The 18,866-nt window shown below is 52.9% G+C and overlaps 2 protein-coding genes across 6 annotated transcripts in view; one reads left to right on the top strand and one right to left on the bottom strand.

Moving 5' to 3' along the window:
* The window catches only part of Gnaz (G protein subunit alpha z), a 50,233-nt gene extending 36,683 nt beyond the window's left edge, over nucleotides 1-13,550 (bottom strand). Inside the window, exon 1 of the mRNA XM_021174092.3 lies at nucleotides 13,315-13,550. The gene's annotated coding sequence lies outside the window, so the exon portion shown is untranslated. The remainder of the gene's footprint in view (nucleotides 1-13,314) is intronic.
* Rsph14 (radial spoke head 14 homolog) overlaps nucleotides 1-18,866 on the top strand; it is a 75,811-nt gene that overhangs the window by 52,454 nt on the left and 4,491 nt on the right. The window lies entirely within an intron of this gene.

The raw sequence follows: 18,866 nt of genomic DNA, 5'->3' as shown, positions 1-18,866 counted from the left end.
GTCTCCGCTGGCTCAGGGACACTCCTGAGTTGTTCTGGGACCTGATTCTGGTGAGATTCCAGGGTCCCTCTTTCTGTGTTCCTGACTTTTTGGCTCCTGCTTTCTATATTCCTCTTTAGATGGACGTCTCACCTGTCCTTTCTGAATGGGAGTGTCCAACAAAGACCCCAAACTTAAAGTTTCTAGTTCCTTCTTCTGTATGGGGCAAAAGTCGTCCTCCTGAAGCCTCTGCCCTCTCTCCCACTGTCCAGCCCTCCCTGCCTGACGCAGCTGTGTGCTTACCACACACTCCACAATGGGCTGTTCTTCAATCCCGTGTACTCCTCTCCCTGGTTTCTGGCTCTCAGACCAACAAGTTCTCCCTTCCTGATTCTCTGGCCCTTAACTAGTCTCTTCCTCCTGGTCTCTGTTCCAGCCTTCATTCCGTACTCTTGTTAGTCCCTGGGCTCTAGACCTGCATCCTCTGCCCCCATCCTATACCATTCTCTCCTCCTGGTCCTTGCCTAAGCTCCTCTCTTACTGGTTCCCAGACCTTCCTCTCTCAGTTTCCATGCCAGAGCCATCTCTTCCCTTCAGCTTGCTCCCAGACTCTCCTACGGTGCCTGGCAACTTTCATGAATCCTTTGTCTCTCCTGTCTCGGAGAAATGGGTTTTCAGGTTGGCCTTTCCTGGAAACTCATATATATTATCACCAAGCAGCTCACCCTGCCCCCACCCCCTCTGTCTCTGTGACTTCGTGCCTGCTGTAGATCATGGGTCACACATCTCAAGTAGAAGGATCTCCCCTATGCAAACAAACAAGCAAACCCACCAGGAACGGAGAAGACCAACTCTAAATGTAATAAATTATTACAGATGCATTTCTGATACCCATTAATCACCGCGCACTGCTATCAGAGATGGGGCTGTTGGCTTGCTGCTTTAATGAGAAGCCGATTTACAGAAGGGAGCAAAGGAATGGAGTCGGAGCACTTTAAATGCCTCCTTGTCAGTCACAGACAGAAGTACGTCCCGGGAGGACAGGCTCAGGCTCAACGTCCCGCAGCTGCCGGGAACATCCTTGCCTAACCACACCGTGCACACCTCATGTGACACCCAGCTTACTTACCCCAGCACCAGTGTGGTGAGAAAGTAGCTGTTATCGCTCCCTGTGCCCAAACAGACTCTACCCACACCAGACCAAGCTACACCCAGCTTTTGAGGATTTACCGGCTGCTGTGGTTTCTACAGAAGCCCCCTTGACACCCATACCCTACCTGTTTACGGAATATTCAAGGATGTCATCATAGTAAGGATGGCACTTGGGAAGAACACAGCTGACTCGCAGCTGGGAGGGAGAGCAAGTGCCGGGGCGTTGCTGCAGGGACTACCTACTGTCCCGGGAGCCACCACGAACACAAGGCCTGTGTGATGTGCTTTACAGAGAGAGCGGAGAACTCCCTTATACCCAGGGAACGGACTGGATTGTCAGAGTGGGAAAGGAGGGGTTCTGCTTACCAGTTTTCATAAGGCTTGCGAAGGACTTTGTATTTCATTCCTCGTCAGCCCTGCAAATGCCTGAAACTATGACAGAATATGCAGGGCATTACTGATTTGGCTAAGAAAAACATGACTATGTTTGTTGTTTTTTTGTTTTTTTGTTTTGTTTTTGTTTTTTCAACCACTCAAAAGTCACTAGGGCCCAGGCCACTGGGTTAGCTTTTCCATATAACCTTCCTGACTTGCAAATCAGCAGTAGGTTCCCCTTCTTGGCTCCTCCAAGCTTACTCATCCCCCCCTCCCCTCTCTCTGTCCCCCTCTCCTCTCCTGTCTCATGCTCTATTCTCTCTGTTTTGAGGCTAGGGCCCAGGTAGATAATAGGAAGTACAGGAGTATGCATCCAGTACCCGCTCCCCCAGATGGCCCCTAACCCAACCCATGGCTCCGCTCCAGCAGGGCAGGTGAAGACAGCCTATTAGCGTCCTACTGCTAAAGGAAGGTGACATGGACTAGCAGAGAGGCCCTTTCCTGTGTATCTCTGTGACTCTGGCCAGCCACATGTATCATCTTCTGGCCCACGGCCACCGAGGCTGACCAGACAAGAGGTGAGAGCTTCACCCGAGAGCACTGACTCAGAAGGAAATTTGGCCAGGACTGAAGAGATAAAAATGAAGAATTTGACCTATGGAGGAGGAAAAAAAAAGGCAGCTGAGAGGTAGGGCCATTAATGAGAGTCACATTAAATGGTGTGCTGCCTCGGGGGACTGTGGCCCGGAGAAGGTTGACTGCTGGTTTGTCTGGTTGGGTCACTGGGCCGGTTACCGAACCAGATGACACTATACTGGCCCTCTGCAGATTCCCGCCCTTGCCTTTTCGCAAGACACCCATCATCTCACCAGCTCCCCAAGCATCTCCAGATGAGTTCTTGAGTCCTGGTTCTTTGTGAAGGCCCCTTCCTCCTCTTTGCTATTTGGAAGGTGAAAAGCAGCCCCTTATCCACCTGTTCCCTTCCGCTCCTTGCTCGGTCTCGCAGCCCTCTTCTGGACCTGTCTAAGTTTACGGCCCTGTTCTGATTCAGCTCACACAGATGGTGTGGTCCTGCTGTATATCCTGAAATAATCCTCAGGCCTGAGAAGGACCCGGAAATGTGCATTTAGTCAGTGCTGAGATCTGCCTAAGACCAGCAGCCTGGTGCCCTTGTATCTGTTCTTCGGGCAGCAACAGATCGACAGATCGCTCCTATGAGAGTCTGCAACTCTGGTTACTCCTGAACACTGATAAATAACAATCTTGGAAGGTCCGTAAGAGGAAGAGGGTAGCTGGGTGATGGTGGAGCACGCCTTTAATCCCAGCACTGGGAGGCAGAGGTAGATGGATCTTTGAGCCTGGTCTATAAAGCGAGTTCCAGGACAGCCAGAGCTACACAGAGAAACCCTGTCTCAAAAACGAAACGAAACGAAACGAAACGAAAAGAAACCAAACCAAACCGAACCAAACTAAATAAGAGGTACAGGCTGAGCTGAGTGTCCTTCCACAATAACCAGTGGAAGGCGAACACCCAGGAGAATCTCTGGGGGGAGTGGGAGGAGTACTCAGGATAGGATTAAGGAAGAAGCGAGGCACTGTGAGGTACTAGCCATGAGAGAATACTGGGCTTACCCCACGGGGACCCTAGGAGGGAGAAGAGCCTGTTCACCAGGAGGGAGAGCTGCTGCTCACTTTGAGGAAGAGACAGATCACCACAGGCATTCCCAAGAAAGGAGGCCCCACAGCCCTGCTGCAGACACCCGTGGGTGTGGGACTGCGTAGGTTAACAGCACAGATGTGTGAACAGGAGGTCCCAGGGACACTAAGGCGTGCATGGCACACTCACACTCGGGATTCTTGCCCTTCACTCCCTGTCTCATGGGAGCATCTTGGGCCAGGCTGGGCCCTTCCATTATCCTCTAACTCTGTCTATAGCCTGGTCATCGAGCTTAAGCTGCTCAGTCTGTCTCCTGGATGGCAGCGGTGACCTCGCAGGTGCCCTTGCTGTCGCTAGCCCCTTGCGCTTGGTACTCCACTAGCAGCTAAGGGCTTGTTAGAAATAAGGCAGTGGGAGTCTCTCCCTTGTGCTTGAAGCCTTCTTTCTGTTCCTTGGCATTTTAGTTCAGAGCCAGAGGTCACGGTCATGCCAGGACACCCCCCCCCATCCCCCAAGGCTCTTCTGTGGCACAATCTCCAACTGCCTCCCCACCCCCACTCCCTCCTCTGCTCATCTCCCTGCTAATCCCTATCACAGGGAGGTGGGGTGGGGTGGGGTGGGGTGGGGGGATCCTGCTCAACTCAGGGCGATCGATCGCATAGCTTGTCAGTCTCCTCCTCATCTAAGTCTGTAAACTTCTGTTCAGAGCCACCTCATGTCCAATGGTTCAGATGTCTCTTCCTTGCCAATCACATGTACAAGCAAAAGCACTCGCCCCGACCCAAATACCCAACGCCGTCTCACCTCACAGTAATGTTTCTTTCTAAACAACATGTCATGTTATGTCTAAGCAACAGCTCACATATGGTGGGTACTATCCCCTTTCCGATCATAATCAGTGGCTGAGTGAGGGACAGGAGGAGGGACAGCTGAACACCACTTCCTCTGGATGGCAATGCTGCCCTGTCGATGAGTCACCAGTTCTAGAGTCTGGGACATCCTCTGTCTTGTCAATTCTCTCTGAAGCTGGGTTTCTGTTGCTGCCTCCCCTATATCTACTCTAGGCTGCTTCTGAAGCCCCCCAAAAGACCTGTCCTCTGCCCTTTAGTGGCAACCTTCTTACTGTGCCAGTGACGGGGCATCTCTAAGCCCTAGAGGCCAAGGGCCAGGAGCTGTAGTGAGTCTTAACTCAGAACATAACTATAACCGGATACCAAGTATGTGTCTGTGGAATGAGCCAAGGAACCCTGGGAGCTGAGGGAAGGGGTTGGGGTGCTGGTAAATATTCAGGAGGCTCCTTGGAGAAGGTAGGCAGAATCAGAGAGCAAGAGTGATCCCATCCGTGCCTCTGTGCAGCCCCAGCCACAAGGCAGGACAAGGCAGGGCCGGCAGTGTGCACAAGAGTGTGCGCATGGTGTTATCACAGAGGAAATCGATGCCTGGCACCAGCCCAGTGTTTAAGGGAAATGAATAGATTTTGGCCGAGGACAAAGAGAGTTTGATTAATCAGAAATTGGATAATGGAGGCAACACTCTAATTATTTTTTCTTCCCAGCATTTATCAAGAAATATGTTTGCCATGCCTGTCAGAGGTACCAGAGTGTGGGGGGGGGCTCCACTGCAGGGAATGCCTGGCCTGGGGACAGTGGCATCCATACTCACTGGCGAGAATGGATGGGAGGCTCCCAGAAGCCAGTCCACAGGGCAAGAGGGGCAGGGGGATAGGTCTGAGGTCCCACACAACTGTGGCAAGTAAGGCCAATAGGGATGTGCCACACAGAGTGGAGCTGGCGGAGGGGGGAGATGCAGGGGCAGGTCCTCAGTCAGCACCCCACCCTCCTGGCCCAGTGCCTCCCTCTCATCTAGCTCTGCCCAGCCAACCCCAGCATGGGTACAGGGCAGAAGGGGACACGACCATCTCAGGACCTGCTGGATTATAAATCCATCTTGCCAGCCTTCATCTAGGAGAACCTTCAGAGGATTCCCCCAGCAACTTGGAGGGTTTTCTCATTTCTACCCCCGGGGGGCCACTACATGGGTCAGGTGGGAACCCCGAGCCTCCGAGTCTGGGGAGTCTGGGGAGCACCTTGTCCTTCTCTGGTCACTCCACCCACTTCTCCCATGTTGTTCCTACTCCTGTAACACGCCCCGTCAAGGTCCACAGTGTGGTGTTCTCTTCCCATGGTCACCTGGTCCACACAAACAGGCAGGCTTCTTGGGGTTCCACGATGGAAGGAGACTTATGCCCCGGAGGAGCTTAACCTTGCTAAGTAGCCTCTCTCATTTGCTACTCTTCATTCATTCATTCATTCATTCATTCATTCATTCACATAGTCTAAATAGCAAGGCTGTTAGGAGGCAGGGAGGAGGCAATCCATCAGTTGAGAGAAGGGACAGTCAGCATCAATGGCCAAGCTGCTCCGAGTCTTCAGACGCCAATGAGAAGAGTGTGCTGGTGAAGGAAACGAGCCCTTCCCTGGGGGAGGGCAATGATGGGGTCCAGGCCACACACTCTGAAGTGAGGAGATATGTTGATGAGGTAAAGCTGACAAACAACAGACGGACTGTAGTAAGTGGGCTGGCCAGCTGCTGGCAAGGACTTTCAACCCTGCTGGTGAACTTCTCACAGTTATCACTAACCAACCATGGCTACTTCCCCGAGCAGGACACAGCCTTAGAATCCTCTTCACCACAGTGTTCTTTAGGCAGCCACTCTGAATCCAGGCGAGGAACCGTCAACCTTCTGCACCCCTGGCTCAGCCCAGACCCTTTGACTTTTTTTTTTTTTTTTTTTTTAAAAAGAGGAGGTCTGGTGTGGCAGCTTAGTTGTAGAGTTCTTGACTAGTGTACGGGAAGGCTTGGTATGTGCAAGACCTGGGTTCTACCCCTAGTACTGGGAGGTAGCATGGTGGTGTGTGTCGTGTGTGTGTGTGTGTGTGTGATGTGTCACAGGCTTCTCTTGCTCCCAGCAGCCCCGTTGCCCTGACCTGATAGGCTGTCTCTGGATCTGTGTGTGATGTGTCACAGGCTTCTCTTGCTCCCAGAAGCCCCGTTGCCCTGACCTGATAGGCTGTCTCTGGATCTGTGTGTGATGTGTCACAGGCTTCTCTTGCTCCCAGAAGCCCCGTTGCCCTGACCTGATAGGCTGTCTCTGGATTTGGGGCCTGGAAAGGCCACTAAGCCTTTGACTACATCACTTTCTTTCCGTCAGGATCTCGCTTCATCCCCTTACAACGGCTTCCCAGGGATGCATCTCCTGCACACTACTTCCACATCAATTCCACTTCCCGTCTGATCAAGGTCCCACACACAGCCACTTCACCAAGGGGCCAGGTGTCAGTCTGAGGTGTCTGACTCAGGGTCAGAAGCCAGCCAACTGACCTGCAGATTCCTGCCCTTGCCTTTTCGCAAGATACCCATCATCTCGCCGGCTCCCCAAACGTCTCCAGATGAGTTCTTGAGTCCTGGTTCTTTGTGAAGGCCCCTTCCTCCTCTTTGCTATTTGGAAGGTGAAAAGCAGCCCCTTATATCCACCTGTTCCCCTCCGCTCCTTGCTCGGTCTCGCAGCCCTCTTCTGGACCCGCCTAAGTTTACGGGCCCTGTTCTGATTCAGCTCACACAGATGGCCGGCGTGTGACAGAGACCCAGGTCTGACTCTTAGGAGCAGAGAGCTAAGCTGGGGCCACCATCCTCCATACCAGTTAGCACTCACCAACCCTCTGCAAAGAAAGGGACTCCAAGGTGGGGGGTTTAGCAGTGCATCTGCTCTCCAGGGGTCGTTCCTCACGGACAGACTCACGGACAGACTCGCTGGGCCACTTTCTCATAGGTGAGGACAAAAACAGTCCACACGCACACATCTTTCATCCGGACCCAAGAAATAATAAACAACCGAGACAAGTAAAGGAAACAAGTAGGTCAGACTGTGGCGACTGCCAAGGGGAGACAGAAGCAGGAGGAGCCCAGCCGCACGCCTGGGATGTGAATAAGGCTATAGCGAGCCTCCAGTAAGCATGGGTCATGGATGTGGAAATCCTCCCTGTGTGTGGCCCTGTGTAAGAACAACGGCAACTGTGAGGCCCACTCTGCCCTGTGGAGAAACCTGGCCTGCAGTGCCAGAACATCCCCGCAGTTAGCCGAGAACAATTCTTTTCAGGCAGGATCCAAGGCAGCAGAGAGAGGGTGGTGAGGAGGCTAGCTCTCAGGCTTCCTCAACTGAGTGACCAACCTGGCGGCAGGACCCTCAGCTCCCCCGCAGGGGTGGAGCCCTAGTATTAGCAAGCAAGCAACCTCCCGGTGCACTAACTTCTGTCATCCCTTGAGAGAGAAAGAAACTGAGGCCCAAAGGGGTTAAAGGGCTAAAGACAGGACCCACACACCCCTCACCAGCCATGGATCTGGAGCAGAAGGGTCAGGCGGAAAACGCCCAGGGCTTGCTGCAGCCCACCGCTCTGGTTGGAGCAAGAGGCCATAGCCCTGAGAGCTGGCGGGAGCAGGTGCACAGATCCAGGCAGGTAGCCTCTAGCATGCTTCCTGTGACCAACTGGGGAGATGAAGCCAGTCTACTGAGGAGGACGCTGCTGAGAACCTCAGGTTCCTTAATGCCCTTCCTGACCATGGTTTGTCCAATTAGGTGGCTTCTAGGGTCTACTGAGGCACCAGGGAAAGCACCCCTCCCCACCAAAGTCAGGTCTCAGCCTCCTCAACTAAAACTGATGCTAAGAACCAGGTCCCTCCTCTGTAACACTGATTGTGAGGGGAGAGGACCCTATCCTGGCCGCTAGAAGGCACCTGGCTGTGAAATTCAGGACAGATTTGGTGTGTCCTCCTTGGGAATGTCTATGTCTGGGTTCTAGGGAAATGCAGACATCAGTCTACACCCCTCCAACCCAACCCAGCAAAGGACCACGACACCCATGGCTCACAGGGGTACCTTCTCTGAGGGATCAGGATTCAAGCCAGGCCCACTCAGGATTCTCATCTTGGCAGTTCTCCATCCTAGAAGCAGGGGTCTCCCTCTCAAAGGCTTGCTTTGACCACAGCCTAGCGGCAAGAGCATGGCCCCTCAAGAGCCCTACGGGCAGGATGCGCTTCTGGTTGGATTCTGCTAGAAGGAATTTTGGGTTTGACACTGAAAGTCCCCTCCCCGCACTGTGGCTTTTGACAGTCTAGCTTCCTAGCACTTCTTGATGGAATCTCCAGGGACACCTCTTAAAAGAGAGATAGACCTTAATTTAGAAGCGAATAACTCAAAACTCTGTGATGTAGCAGGCTTCTGTAGGAAAAAGAAAAAAAAAAAAAAAAGAGTCAAACCCAGGGAGGGACCAGCTGTATGGAGCCTCCAGTCACACTTGCCCAGTGTCTTGATAGCGGCTGGGCTCCGAGACATATTTCCTGCTACCTGCTGTCCGGGTGGCTACTGGCCACTGAGGACCAAGAGACACAGGGAGGAGAAATGGTAGCTCACGGGAACAATTCTCAACGTGTGGCTTTGGGATCCCTGGCCAGGAGATGAAAGACAGGCTCACAGGTAACCCTGCCTCTGACTGACCCCACTCAGTTTATCTGACCACCCGGGAGAATGGAGAAGAGAGGGAGGGAGGTCAGCATATCACAGTCTTACCTGTCAGCTCTCTCTCTCTCTCCGCCCACTATGGTCTTAGCACTGTCCCCGTATGTCCCCATAAGTAGGCTGGCTTTACGGGCATAAGAACAGGTGGTTACACAGGGCCCTCTGTCAGGTCTAAAGCCACACTGTGGCCATTTTGAAATGCTTAATTTCTTACCAAGGCCACAATGAACTGTGTAGCCAGAGCATCCCGCGATGCTCCAACCCCAGTGCTTACTACAGAGACCCCTCCCCGTCCAGAATGCCTTCTCCAGCTTCCTAAAAGGCCAGTCACAATGGTCTTCCCACCTTGCGCATCTGCCAGCTCTCCAACCTGAGCTTCATCCTCTGGGGACCTGTCTTCCTTGGAACCCCAGTGACCTCATTGGCTCCACGGCTTCCTGAACACTCAGACGCCAAGGACTCTAGGCTGTCACCCCTGACTTTGCTCTGACCACATTAGGGTCAGACTCTCAGATCCAGTGTCTCCCCCCCCCCCCAGTCCCTTCCTCTAGAAGGGATCTTCACGAGCCGCCTCCCTTACAGGGCCAGCTGTATCCTTCTAGTGGCTCAGATAAAACCCCAAAGCTGCCACCTGAGTCACAGCCCCTCATCGCCTCTTCTATGGCCCCCCTCCCCTTACAGGGTTAGCAGCCTCTCAGTTGAAATACTGCCCAGACCCCAAGCGGCTTCAGGGTCCCCTCCTAGCCCAGCCTGCTTTTATTTTATTTACAGGATCATTGAGTTCTTGGTAATGGGGATGAAGCCAAGGGATCACCCATGTTTAATGGTTCTCTCCCACTGTGGGCTTATAGACCCAGGACAGCAGAAAACTTCTAAAAGTGCCAATGGGTTCTGCTTCCTCCTCTGTTCTAAGCTGCCCAGGTCGGCATGTGAGACTTACCTGATGCAGTCTTAAGACCCTACCCTTATGCCTACATTGGGCTCTCACCCTTCCTTCTCATGTATATGTGTTTATGTATATGTGGGGTGTTTGTGTGTGTGTGTGTGTGTGTGTGTGTGTGTGTGTGTGTAGGCCAGAGAACAGCCTTGTCTGATGCCTGCCTTAGTTTCTCTCGCTTGGCCTGGTTAGACTATGCTGGAGGGTTAGTAAGTCCCAGGGACCTGCCCAGTTCTACTCTCCATCCTCAACACTGGGGTTTCACCACCTGGCTTATTTACGTGTGTCCCAGGGATGGAATTCAGATCCTCACGCTTGACTGGCAAGCACTTTTCTGACTTCAACTCTCTTCCCCAGCCTCCCGCTCCCCACCTCCACTTCCCCACCCCACTCCACTTCTGATTTTTGAGACAAGGTCTTGCTCAGGCAGGCATCAAACTTGCCACCCTGCTGCCTCTTCTCTTGAGCTCTCTCTCCAGTGTAGACACATTAAAGTGGACGGCTGATGTGGGGACCAGGGACAACATCCTCAGTTCTTTACAGATGAGGACAAAAAAGCTCAGTGAAGATGGGTCTGGACCAGAGGCAACAGGACCAGGGCCTGTCCCCATGGCTTCTGATGCCTACAGTTCTTGCTTAATGGCTCTAGGGCACAAGAGCCTGCGTACTCCTTGGCCCTCCTCAGGCTACATAGAGTGCAGTGTAGCCTCGGCCTGCCTGTAGCTAACTTTGAGTGTCTGCCCTGGACACTTTTATTTCATGTTCCTTTAAGTCAAGAGCAGGACTCACAGGCTGCCCCAGGCTTGCATGGCCCCAGGTTTCCTTCCTGGGGGCTTTGGGAGAGCAATGGGCTATCTGCTTCCTGCAGGGTTTCCATGAGTAAGGCGTAGTCAGCAGCAGCTAGCCCACTTCTGCAGCCATCCAGTATTTTTTAGTCTTGTGAGTTTTTTTTTTTTTTTTTTTTTTTTTTTATGGGACGGCAAAAGCATACTCAGTCCTTGCCTCCAGGAGAGGAAGTGTGTGAGTGCACACATGCGGGCGCGCGCGCACGCACACACACACACACACACACACACACACACACACTTGTGTGCGCATGTATGAGCACTCAGACTAGCTAGACTGAGGATACACTCTCAGATCATCTGCAAGAAGACTCCTTCTCAGCAGCTTCTCTGCAGGGGCATCTTGGTATCGGTGCCTGTATTTAGTCATCCAGATACTGCTGGACCCCCCATGGGATCCGCAGGATCTCTTGAGGTACAGATGAGATACTTTTTTTTTTTAAAGGTACCAAAAGGTCTAGGAGGTTGGGAACAAGAGAATTAAGAATCTATTCTCTAGGCTTCAAACCCTGAGTTCCATGGCAGGTCCCTGGACTGGGCCAGGCAAGAAGCACAGACCATGTATTTCATTAGGGAAGGTGGGCTGTGTTCTTGCTGGGGCACCCTGAGCCTCAGCCAATATCCTGTGTGTATGTGTGTGGAGGAGGGGTGTTTGTGTGTGTGTCTGTGTGTGCACGTGCATGTGTGTGTGCACATGTCTATCTTTGATGATGGGCACACTACCAGGATGAGTAAGAACCAGGCCCTTCTGAGAGAAACCAAAACCATCTCTGGGAAGAAGGGAGTAGCTAGAGCTAGGGCAGAAGGTGACATCGGCCTTCTATGGGGGAAGAACTATGTCTATTCACAGCCTGTCTCATAAAAAGGAAAGCATCTGTTAGAGGAACACACAGGAAGAGTTTTACAGCAAATGCAAGCATCTCTTCATGTCTAGAGAAGGCAAATGGAAGAGGTGCTGTTTTATCCAAGCACGGGACAGCCCTCTGTAGCCTCCTGGGTCCCCTCAATGGCCCTTCCTACCTGAGTCATTTTTTTTCTTCAAACCTTCCCAACTCCAGACTCACCAGCTAAAAACACTGTCTCCTTCAAAGCAGGTGACTTCATCTTGGCTGGGCAGGGGGCTGGGTGGGTTGGTTACCCAGGGCCCTTGGCTCTGCCAGGAACAAGGTGCCTTGCAAGGGCAGTCCCAGGTGGCCAGGAGACCTCTCTGGTCTCTGAAGTTCTTTCTCTAACACAACTCTGCTCCAGGGGTCACAGAACCTTCCCTTTTATAGACACGGAGGCTGTGGTCTCCACCGAGACAGCCCCACAAACATGGTCAGACAGCCATGGTGTGCCTCTGCCCATTTCCCTTCCTGTGCTTTTCCTGGCCTTTCACCCACCCCTCCCTCATCCATGTCCTGACTCCTCCCTCCCTCAATATCCCTCCCCTGCTCCTTCCCAACCCAGCCAGCTGCCCAAGTTCCTGGGCCTCTCTCTCCATTCATTCTCTTCCCTCTGCCCACATTGCCCATTCTGACCCTGCCTGTGTCCTTCAAGCTCCAGTTCAAACGTTACATTGCCCATAGGCAGGTCTGACCTGAGCCCGGGGTATCTCTCTCCCAGGCCCCTCCCAAGCCCCCCTGCACTGCACCGAAGGAAGGCCTGGTTATCAGAGCACAGCCCTATTTCCCCCAGAGGAAGGTGAATCAGTCCTGGGAGGATTGGCCCAGTCCACTCCCACCCTTCCACCTTAGCACCAGGCCCTAGGGGAGCCAGTACTCAGTAAATGTTTGCTTAATTGAATCTGGCCAAGCAGCTTCCTCTAGACAGGGGCCAGGTTAGCAGACCTAGATGGTGATTCCCAGTGCTAAGAAACCACTTGGGCAGAAAAGAGTGTCAAGGCTCAGGGTCCTGCCCCAATCTCCTCCACAGACAAGGCGACATCGTTACCAGGTTGGTCCCTCCACCCTGAGACTCACACTCCAGGGAACCCTGGTCTCACTTGGCATTGCTTTCCCATCCTCCTCTCTGTAACAGGATCCCCAATTCTCGGCCTAGGCAGATTCCTGCCATCCTCCATCCAGATAGGCTCAGCACCTCCCTAAAGGCAGAGCCCCCAAAGATTCACTGCAGGATCCGGAGCAGAGGCCCTCACACCCCTCCCCAAACACCCCACCGCCTTTTAAGGGAAAAAATATTGAGCCAGGAACACATTACAATCGCAGCAGGTCGATACTCATCTCTGGCTCCAAATGCCTCCAAGGAACCTGCTCCGTTGCAAGAGCGATGACCGAGAACAGCGAGCTGTTGTACCGGGCCTCAGGGCCCTCTCTTCCCGTTTTTGTTTTTTGTTTTTTTACCCAAGGCCAAGCTCCTGACACCTGCGGCTGCCTGAACCCCTGGACCCCCGGAGAGAGACCCCCGCCTGGCGTCGCTCCCGCAGGTCGCCCGCCTGCACTCCGCACCCGCTCAGGGCGTGCAGTGGTCCCACATCATCCATCCTCTGCACCCCCTGCCCAATCTCGTCAGGCGGCAGCCACCCCTTCCAAGGGTTACTGGGCTGCCGCTCCTCCCTCCCAAGGCACCTGTCTGGGCCATAGCCACCCCCTGCCCACCTAGCAGACAACCCCACCCTCGCGGCTCTCCTACCCGGAGGGGCATCCCTGCCTCTGCACCCCTAGCCCTATAGATCTCGGGTCCCCAGCACAAAGGCCCCAGGCCCCGACCCGGGTGGGGGTGGGGTGCGCCCCAGCCGCGCCCCCAGCCCCGGGTTCAGCTGTGCGCGCCGGGGCCGCTGGTGCGCTCACTCACTCACCTCCCGGGCGCGGCTTCGTGCGTCGGTCGAGCTGCACCCGGCGGGGCGGGGCCGCGAGCGTAGGGCTGTGGCGCCCTGGTTCTGCACGAAGCGGGTGCCGACGGCCGCGCGAGGACGTGACCGGTCCGCGGGTGGCACACACGCTCCGCCGCCCTGGCTCCCTCCTCCGCCCTCCCGCGCCGCCTGCAAGCGGGTCCACCCGCCCCGCACCGCGCTGCCGCCGGCAGGGGGCGGAGTCGCGAGCGCAGTCCGTTGCCAGGCCAACCGCGGGCGGGGTCTGCCGCTTGTCTGCCCCGCACCACGCGCTGCCGCCCGACCACTAGCTCCGGCTCGTTTCCCATTGGGCGATAACTGCCGACGGACGTGCGAGTAGTCCAATAACGACAGACAGGGGCGGGGCGCGGCTGTGCGCGCGCCGCCTTACCGCACGCGCTGCTGGCTCCAGCTACTGTGGCACTGCACTGCGCCGAGCCTTCCCGAAGCTACTTCTAGCATCTTGGGAAACCCACCTTCAGAGCAGTGTAGCCCCGGTTCCTTGCACGCTGGCTTTCCTGCCCTACCTCAAATGGGGTTCGAACTCAGCCCTGGCAACCTATTCTCCTACAATGTCTTTTTGCAAGGTGCTGTCGTCCAGGCTTCCTTGGATAATGTCAATCCTTTAGGGCGCGAGAAAACCCTGATGGGTTAAGCTGGCGAGATTTCGCAGCATATGGTTCGCCCTCTCTTCTGCTCTCCTTTTTTAGCATGTAGGGGCACTTCTGGGAGTCGACCCCCGCAACAGAGAGAAGCCGAAGGGTTCCAGATCAATGAAGCCCCTGACCTCTTTGGAAACTCCCCAGGAGACATCAGATCTTTGACAAACGAACCTAGCTGTGAGATTCTGTTCTCATCTGGAGGAGTCCGTGTGTGTGTCTTGGCTGGTAGTACCTTACTCCTGTACAAGAAAGACTCAGGCCAGGGGCCACCACAGTAGTGCCTCTCTGCCTTCTCCATTCTTGTAACTTAAAGCATATATGCCTTAGAGCCCAGGATGAGATGGGGAGCCATGACGATAATGTTGGTGCTTGCCAGCTAGATGCTCCAGAGGCAGGACAACAATCACACCGTTTTCCTGGGACTGTCTCCTCTGTTGTGCAGTGGCTGACTGTTGTACTGCATACCCCAGGTAGACAGCCCACCTGTGAAAGGGCTGCCTAAACTTTTAGGGATGGGACCAGATACTGGTTATGGGTACTACTGAAGCAAATCAAAACACCTGTCTTGCTACAGTGACCAATAAGGACCGAAGGACTTTTGCTAATGGCTGAAGAACATTTCCACCAACTCATCCGGCTGTGCAGCCAGTCTGTCACTGGAACCTGGCTGACAGTCTCCTAATCTGTCAAAAACTGTACTATCGACTCTTCAGAGGGTTAATACATGTAGGAAATACACCTTAGCAAGTGATTTAGGCTGGGCAGAGGCAGTTTCTGCAGCAGGTTCAGGGGTCAGAGTTCAGCTTTCTGCAGAGGATAAAACCAATGTAGGAATTACATTTGGCAATTGAATTTCCAATGGAACTTACAATATTCCAGGCGAGGGAGCAGAGGCTAGTCCCTAGACAGTCTACCTGGGCTGTTTGGGGTCTGCTGGACCTGACATTGGCAACTACCACAAAGTGAGAGGCTTTTGTCTCATGTGGTCTTTTACTGGTGGCCTCCACGCTTTGCATACTTATAAAATATAGCTTTCACCTTTTTAGAAGACTTTGGAAGGGTGAGGTGGGAGTGGGTGAGTGGGGGTGGGAAGGGGGTGGGAGTGTTCTTAGAGGGGGGATCCGGACAGGGGACAATAATTGAAATGTAAATAAATAAAATACTACTACTACTACTACTAATAATAATAATAATAAAAAGAAGACACTGGAAGCTGTAAAGCGGAGGCAGGGCATGTAGAAAGCATGATCATTCGTTCTTGTAGCTATGTCGTTATGGCAATCCAGTGGGGCTTCCGGAGCATATAGAAAGGAGAGCAATGAACAGTGGGCTAGCTTTTTGAAGAAAAATGCTTGGGCTGAGCAAGGATATCAGAGAGAGGTGAGTTCCAGGGTGGGCATGAAGGGACGTGAGGTTCAGCGAGAACCTTTCGAAAGGCTAACTTGTGCACACTGGCGCCTATCAAACCTGCAAGACTACTAGGAACAGTCACAGCTAGCTAATGGCCTTTTAGTAAGATTGAGGAGGTTGGCTTAAGAGCCAGCAGAGAAAAGTTTAAGATTAGTTTTCTACCGAGGAGGCAGGGGAGGAGTAGCAGTTGAGAGGGGCATGGGCTCACAGACTCTGTGAGCTGTGTTGTTGAGAATAGTCAGATAACGAAAACCTCGAATAGAGAAAAGAGGAACAGGCCCCAGAGTCAGTCTACAAGGTCTAGTGCTGGCTAGAGCCTGTTGCAACAACAACAACAACAACAACAACAACAAAATAAATAAAATTTCAGGGACATTTATTCCCTATTGATTTGAACCTAGCTGGTCCTCTGCTAGCCTTCCTGCTTCTCCACTGTGGGCAGGGGGCATCCTGCTCCTCTCTGGAGCTTCAGCTATCCAGGACCTGTCCTTGAGGGATGGCATCTGTCCTGGCTGGCTCCTTTCTGTGCTCCACCTATCCCTATCCCCCAACACTCACTGATTCTCAGGCTGTGGCAACAGGGTGGGTTTCTGCATTATGTTTTCCTTGGGGTCCATGTATTCCCCCCCTCTTAACATGTCAGACTGCACCTGGGTTAGTTATAAATATCCAGGCCTGCCTCTTGTCTTCTTAGCTGAAAAGCAACAATGTAAATGAGCAGAAAAGACACTTCCAGGCACAAACTTTAGTTTTAAATTTTCCCCTCTGTCTCAGAATGAGTCTTGGTTTTGCTGCTTAGAGACAGATGCTTTGCTGGCTATCCTTTGGTGTTGGACCTTGCTCTCTGGGCCTCAGTCTCTTACCAAGGAAGGGGGCTAGATAGAAGCAAGGAGATCGCCTCTAAAATTATAACTTTTCCGGCCTCACTTCACTTTGTCCTTCCCTTAGCAGGCATCTGTCTCGACTCAAGACAGTAGTCTCAGGCAGCAAGGACATCAGCCCCTGGGATTTCCCGGGAAGCTTAGCCCCAGAGGCAGAGTTAGGGCAGAATCAAGTGCCAGTCAAGGGGATGCATAGCTTCTACTGGCGTTTAACACTGAGGCCATTTCGGTACTGAGGAAAGCAGGCTCAGAGATTCAGTAATAGGTTCAAAGTCACCCAGCCAGGGAAAAAGATACACTTAGATGTCAAATGGAAACTTTGGGAGTCTGGGTGGGAAATAAAGCAAGCAAGCAAGCAAGCAAACTAACCAACCAAACCCAGTTCACTTGAAGCAGTCGGGGAAGCAGCTTCCGGGAGCTGCCCTTGAGCAAGAATAGGTAGAATCACCCCAGGGAGAAACTGGAGAGCAGCAACAGGAACCATTGGTCATCTGGGAACAGGAGGAGCAGTGACTGCTCCTGGGATCCCTGCCCTGCCCCTCCACCCCATCGCCACAGTCACCTGCCATCTGAAATCCTCAGGGACCTGGGAGGGAAAGCCGGGGTGATGCCCTCAAAGAGGAAATTCCCCGGTGCTAATTGGCACTGAGAGACCTTTAGGCTAATTAACCTGTTCATTTGCCTCTCTAGAGTAAATTAGAGGGTTTAGCTGAGGAGGCCAAAAGAGAGATGTCTGCTGGTGGCCGTCTCCTCAGGGGCAATGGGAGGCTTTGTAGTGGGCACAGTGGGCTGCTGGAGAGGCCTGGCAGAGGGACTGGCTGCCAGGCAGCAAGCAGTCACAGGTGGCCCTTGGGCGGCAGGAAAGAGAGCTCCCCTTTGTTCCTTTTCATTGCTGTGAATTGGGAAGGGTGCTCTGATAGCCTGGGACTTTCCGGGCGCCATCTGGGTCCTATTCTGGGTTCTCCAAAAGGAGAGGGGTAGGTCCTGTTTATTGGGTGTCCCCTATCACTGTGCTTCTAGCATCTGTACCCTGTGGTTTGGTTATAACCCCCCCCCACCACCACCACCACCACAGGTTCATGTGACTGAACTCTTGGTCTCAAGATAGTGACACTGTCTTAGGGAGGTTGTGGAACCTTTAGGAGGCAGAGCCTGGCTGGAGGAAGTGCATCAGCTGGGGTATACCTTAAAGTTTATAGCCTGTTCCCCCCCCCCCCCCCATTACTGTCCAGCATGTTCATTCTCTTCTGCAGAAACTGAGCTGGTAAAAGATCCCAGCTTTAGCTTCCATTGCTATGGAGCCACCCATTGCCGTACCTCCCCTGCCGGGGGTGAACTCCTCCTCCAGAGCACATAGCCCCTGTTAGGGGTGTAGTCACAGCAGTGAAAGCCGCACAGTCCTGTAAAAGAAGCCAGTACAGTCCTGCTTCCTGCACGGCCAAAGGTATTTCAAAAAGAAACGCTGGCCAGAGTCTTGGATTCCTGTCATTTCCAGATGGGGATGTAGATCTTTTGCGGGCAGGAGATACTGTTTCTGTCTCAGACTCCAGCAACTTTTGGCATAGTTTGGATGTAAAAGGAGGCCCAACGCTTCCCCACTGCTCTGGAGGAAATTTAGTTAATTTCCCTTTATGTATGACAGAATACGTGAGTTAAAAAAAAATCAATGTAAAGGAATGTCTTAGGGTTTTTGTTTTTGTTTTGTTTTTTAAATTGCTGTGAAGACACACAGTGACCAAGGCAAGTCTTATAAAGGACAATGTTCAATTGGGGCTGGCTCAAAGGTTGGTTACAGGTTCAAAGGTTGAGTCCAGTATCATCAAGGCAGGAACATGGCAGCATCCAGGCAGGCATGGTACAGGAGGAGCAGAGAGTTCTACATCTTCATCTGAAGGCTGCTAGCAGAAGACTGACTCCCAGGCAACTGGGGTGAGGGTCTCTAAGTCCATGCCCACAGTGACACATCTACTCCAACAAGGCCCCACCCACTCCAGCAAGGCCACAGCTACTCCAACAAGACCACACCATCTAATAATGTCACTCCCTGGGCCGAGCATATACAAGTTATCATAAGGAAGGATGATTTATTTCGACTCATGGTCTCCTAGGCTTTAGTCCATGTTCATGTGGCTTCTTGGTAGCAGTAGCGCCATGGTAGCAGCTGTGGTGGAGCAGAGATGCTCACCTTATGGGCAGGTTGGGTAGATAGAGAAGGAGGAAAGAGGAAGAGAGAGAAAAAAAGGAGAGGGAGGGAGAAAAAGAAGGAGGGAGGGGAAGAAGTGGTGGTTGGGAATAAGACAGTTTTCAAAGGCACGGCCCTAGCGACCTGCTCAACTGAAGCACTTGGTGGGGATAGAGTCTTTAAAAACACGTAAACCGGACTGGAGAGATGGCTCAGCGGTTAAGAGCACTGACTGCTCTTCCGAAGGTCCTGAGTTCAAATCCCAGCAACCACATGGTGACTCACAACCATCTGTAATGAGATTTGATGCCTTCTTCTAGGGTATCTGAAAACAGCTCCAGTGTACTTACATATAATAATAAATAAATCTTAAAAAAAAAACCA

Source organism: Mus caroli, unplaced genomic scaffold (genome assembly GCF_978045245.1).
Source record: "Mus caroli unplaced genomic scaffold, Mus_caroli_1 scaffold_9, whole genome shotgun sequence".
Taxonomy (NCBI): Eukaryota; Metazoa; Chordata; class Mammalia; order Rodentia; family Muridae; genus Mus; species Mus caroli.
The sequence above is the reverse complement of the archived record's forward strand: the minus strand, read 5'-3'. Positions and strand labels throughout refer to the sequence as shown.